Below are 5,830 nucleotides of genomic sequence, written 5' to 3' on the forward strand. Positions count from 1 at the left end.
TTTATTCGCAAGCGAGATCTGCCGTTGCTATGCTGTTTCTAATTACAGGAATACCCCTATCCGGAACTATGGTTCTGGTTCTAATTTATTGGTTGTGGTTCTAATTTAGCAACAGTAAAAAACGTTGCTATTTTGTTTGCAACAGAAAAAGGTCAGGTCTTCATTGACCTGGTCAAAATCCATTCCCCCCACATTTACCCCACTGCAGTTACCCAGTTCCCCATATTCAGCATTCCACAGATATACAAACTTTTACACTTTCATTTCCACATTCACCATTATGAAAAAAGAATTCTTCAATTGAAGTTAACAACAAGTATGAGTATTTGATACAAACTATGTCATTCATTTAATGGACATATACATAAACATACTTAGTTCCTAAGTTCAGTTTGTATAAAGTTCTGAAATTCCTAAGTTCTTCCAACTTAAATCTCTGTAAGGAGATACTACATTATAACTTACAAATCTTGCAGCTGCTAAGGGACCTAATGGTTGGTGCTTTGCTGCTTTGTTCTCCAACCTTTCTGATCTCACAACAGAGCATCATTCAATTAACCTGCGAACAAAGCATCACATATTCTTCTAATCAGATATCCAGTATGCATATAAAGATTGAGTCGAAGACTAATAGGCTATATAATCAAATCAAAAGAACCCACATACTTCACACTAACACATAGCTTATGCAAGAGATTGAAAGTATCAAATTACACTCAATGAAACATGTATGCCTCTACAGTGGCTATTTCTGAATCAACAATCTCAATGAAAACCATCGTAAACAAACAATGAATAAGAGGATTTCAAGAATAACAAGTGATTAAGCCACTTCAGGATCTACTAGTATCAAAGGCATTTGACATGTCCACTAGAATCTCGGCAGTTCAAGTGATTGACAATAAATGCATCAGCTGTACCATATTAACAGTAGTTGCTATCCAGGCATTGCAATCAAGAAAAGAATTGCTAGTAATAGCAGCTTGAATAATGTCACTTGGGCATTACAATTCACATATTTTGTTCTTTTTTTTCTCAAAGTCATGTCACATATTCTTATATCCCCTGGTAGATGACCAAATCTTAATGAAAGTGTAAGCTATAAGCAACACAGGATAACATGTGTAAGGACTGAGCTTTTTTGTAGTTATAATTTCAATATAACAAAGTGTAATAAATTCAAAACTATCACAGGTTGAATTTTGATGAATGCATTAAAATATTGGTTAGAAAGTTATAAGTTATAACAATCACTTATAAGCATCATCCGAAGGCAAAACAGAAATACTACTCAAGTTTCGGGAAAGTCATGCCAGCTAGCAAACTCAAGTTTCGGCAATATCTGCAGCAAACCCATCATAAATGAACTAATAAAGTATCAAACTCTGCCATGGCTTACTTGCATACATGACTAATACTGGTCACGAACAATTAACAGCAACACTTTAATGTTTACTAAGAGCAGAACATTATAAAATTTTGAGACAACAGAAGTATCTTTGCACAAGGAAATAAATCAAAATCAGATATGATATTTAATGTAACCAGACAAGGACGAAACTGAATAAATTGAATATTACTTAGTGAAGAAGAAAAATATACCTTGGTAAGATCAAGGTTGATCACATGAGCAACTCTAGTGACATCTAAACCACGAGATGCAACATCTATGGCGACCTGGACAGTGAGTTTGGAGGTTAAGTCGTTGCAGGGGTGTAATATAAACACTACACATTTATTTAACTTAATTCAGATACAGAAGGGCATGGAGATACCAGAATATTAGCTGAGCTATTTCGAAAATTGCGAAGAGCTGCTTCTCTTTCACTTTGGCTACGACCACCATGAAGAGAAACAACGTGCAGGCCTTGCGCTATCAGGGCTTCTGCAACTTCATCAACCTAGTCTGAAACATCATACTAACATAACTTGTCAGCATCTCATAGGCGCTTCAAAAGTTCAAGTCATCAATCATGCAAAAAGGTCATTACCTTCCTTTCAACAAGAAGGTAATATATCATCTGAAAGCCAAAAGGTAACCAATAAATGGTATGTACTATTAGACACAAGCATACACACGGTTTAACACTGAAAATGCGACGCTCATGACAACCAAAAAACCAGAAATAACAAAAGTAGGGAGTTCAAGTTTATATAACAGGTTAAATAACATCATATAGATAGTGAACTACTTTTACCAGAAAAAAATTATGCGGACTCACCTTTCAAGAAGACTTTTTCTTAAGCTTGTAAGGGTATTTCTAGTAAATAGAAATGCTGCTGATCACAAGTGGCAATGCCAAAAGACAGTATATAGATGGTGGTTTTCCATCAAAAATAAACTGCAGCAAAGCGGTTACCAGCAACGCTGAAACAATGACAAATCCCTGCATAAATACATGAAAAGATGAACAAAATGCATCAAATTATCTCCCATTATGAGAGACCAATCTGTGAGGGAAGGAAGGATAGCACCTCTCCTTACTGTAGTAACACACCCAATCATCCTGATCTTTTTAAGAAACCTTAAAAGCATGACCACACTTTTTGTTGACTTCTCATTTGAATTTACGGCAGGCTCTAACAAGTGCCTCGACAGATGTCTCTATCAGAGTATCTTGGACACTTTAGAACTTGGTACTAAATTAAAGAAGTCTTCTGGGATTGTAAGGAAGAGTGTCCAGACATATTGGGTAAAGCAAAGGGAATGCAAGAATATTTTCCATACTACAACCTGAAGACTACATATTTACAAAGTTTCTGAGTATTCTACTTGCCTTGCGGACGCCACCGGCATGAGCAGTAACAAGTCCAACAAGGATCCCACCAACAACATTGGTTAGGACTGGTATCTGAGCCAATTGAAACAACATACACAAAGAGAAATAAGACAATAAATAAAAATAACATAGCACCGTACTACTACAACCTACTCGACGGTGCAAAACTTTGAAAAACCATTAATGATTCCACTACGAAATCCCATGTCATACGTTCAACAGTTGCAAAAGATGATAGAAATGGAGACTAATTTATTTTATGCAACTCAAAGCTTGAAACTTCCAAAATTTCCCAATACAGCCTAGTTTCAATTTAGGATCATCAGATGATGAAAGAATAAGGTGAACTATCTCCGACATAAGCAATAAGGTTATGAATAGCACTTACGCTTATATTTATGCAATCAAGATATTGCCATCAGTTAAGTCTTTAGGGAAAATGAACAAATGATAAATGCTGAACATGCGCAAGCTAGAAATTTAGAGACCATGTAACATTTTTATAGATTTGAATGACAATTGTAGTATCGATTAAAAAACATGTCACTTATGAAAGCATGTTTCATAAAATTCATGATAACTTGTTAGAACGATTCTGGATGACTATTACCAGGGTGATTGCGGTCCAACCATAAAAAAAAATCCATGCTTTCTGATCTGTTCTCCATCAGGAGACTTGTAGGTACTTGCCAGCAAGCACATGCTTCCAACAACTGACATTTCTACAGTCATTAGGTATGAACTATGCTTTTTCACCTGAAACATAGAGAACCCATAGCATAAGAGAGAGTTAGGTGCCTTAAATCAAGAAGTGAGTCTCAACTTCGAAAAATACGTAGTATTTGTTAGTAGTGACTAGTGACTAACCTGAGAAGCCCACTGACAGAGAGAATAAGAGAATCCCGAGAGTACAGATGCAACTAGAACAGGAATAATACCATGAAATAAAATCAGATCCGCGTCACTGCCACTAGAGCCCTTGCCCATGCCTTCCCCAACGCTTAATAGAACAGCTGCAAGAATCAACAAGACAAGACCCCCAATTTGCTGAACTGATTGTTTTTGCCTGTAGATAGGACCCAGAAACGACATCGTCAAAGACCGTAGAAAGTGGAAACTATGCTGACCTCTTTACGAGCATAATCGAATCTCGCATCAGGATATATATGACAGTTATGGCTTGTGGGGTATATCTTAATTCTCAGAAAAGCATATACAACATATTCAATTTTTACTATCAGATTACTTTACTGAAATGAATATTGAATGGGAGCAGAGACTATGGTGTCACAATGAAAATTAGTAATGATAGTTGCCAAACCTACCGCAATATGAGATATGTAAAGAAAGCCGTAAAAAGTATCTTTGTCCGATTGAGCATTGAGAAGGTAAGGGAATCTAGATTCTTGTAGGAGATCTGCAACAAGCTATTTTGCAGTGCATATATAGCTGCTGGAAGGCCTGATGTCGTCAACGCACCAATCAAAGTCCACTCTTTGTACATTTTTTTTCAAATTTCCTTCTTTCATAATGAGAAATAATGCACAAGTAACCTATGGAAAAGAAGTTCTAATCATGTCTACATAAAACACAAATAACCAAGCAGCAAAATAAACAACTCTATTTTGGGGCTTACATTTGCTACTTCACATGCCAGAACAGATGAAGTCACGATAACCTCTCGCCTGCAGCAGGCATAAACAAAGAGAATGTCATATAATACGCAACATAAATTCACAATAAATCTTTCTGCATTTAATTTTTCTTCTGGTAGTTTACTAAAACCATATGACGAAAGTAAACATGAAAACATTGCAAAGTTAAGCATTCAACAATGAACCACGTGAAATGGGTGGAGGAGATGGAAAGCAATTATTAGGAGCAGCTGGAAAGCATGGATGTGATATTACCAGAAACTCATAAAACATGTCTCCTAATCAAAAATAAATGTACTAATTCATATAAGCATGCTACTAGATTAAAGTGTTTCATCTAGAAGACAGCATTAACGAGTAACAACTGAGTTTGTTCAGAGTCCTGAGACCCATGTTTGAGAACGAACGTTGGAACAGCTGGCAAGGGTTATTACCATTATAACAGTATATGGGCAACAAAAAGAGGCATGACCAATCACTAATAATTTAAAATAATAGAGCAATAAGATTGATTTTCTAGCAAAGAAAGGTAATTGTAAGAGCTGAAAGCCGTCCCCATTAGCACAGCCATTTGAGCAACTGATTTTAAAAGTACACATTATAAAGTGCAGGTGATGAAGTATGTTATAGCTTGAGATGCAGGTGGTAATGGATTGCTGTAGCTGTATGCAGGTGAGATGAATGCAAACTGGTGGAGATGCAAAAGATGGACAGGGAATGGTGGTGACCATATGCAGTAAGCCATAACCCACCTTTCCTCTTCCAGACATTGCCTTCAATCGTCTCCATTAATCCTTGAAACCGTTGGCAGTAAGCCAGTACCAAGTCATGTGAACATTTTTTCTCGGCAGTAGCTTGAATTTGAGACAACCCATGTTCTTTCTTTGTCTCAAATTCGAATCCATGTCCAAAAAATAAGAACATGATCAAACACACATAAACTAGTGGAACAAAAAACACATAGTAAGTACCATGTCAAACATTGCAATACGGAATTCAGAAAACATGTATTCCTATGATTCTCGTGTCAAGTCTTGCACTAAGGACAAGAGCTATTCCCCTATCTTCTCTCATACTCACAACAAGGCCGGTTCTTCTTCAAACTCTAATGAACTGAAATGACATTTCAAAAACAAACCATAAAATCAGTTTATAATTTACAACCCAAAAATACAAATTAAACCCTAAACTGAAAATACATCAAAATCCCTAAAAAACTTAACATAGAACAATATATCAAACTTATACCTTCAATGTTCTTCAGATCTCCAAAGTACTTCAGTTCTTCAATCTTGACAAACCCTAAAAGGGAAAAAATCAAATCGTATTAGACTCACATATGAAACCCTAAAACCGAAAGAAATAGAAGAAATCGAAAAACTGAAATCGAAATTT

At 36.1% G+C, this 5,830-nt stretch overlaps 1 pseudogene; it reads right to left on the reverse strand.

The window, feature by feature from the left end:
- Positions 1-281: 281 nt before the first annotated feature.
- Positions 282-5,224, reverse strand: LOC113359588 (annotated as a pseudogene).
- Positions 5,225-5,830: the final 606 nt, after the last annotated feature.

The sequence above is a fragment of the Papaver somniferum genome, chromosome 3 (genome assembly GCF_003573695.1).
Source record: "Papaver somniferum cultivar HN1 chromosome 3, ASM357369v1, whole genome shotgun sequence".
Lineage (NCBI taxonomy): Eukaryota > Viridiplantae > Streptophyta > Magnoliopsida > Ranunculales > Papaveraceae > Papaver > Papaver somniferum.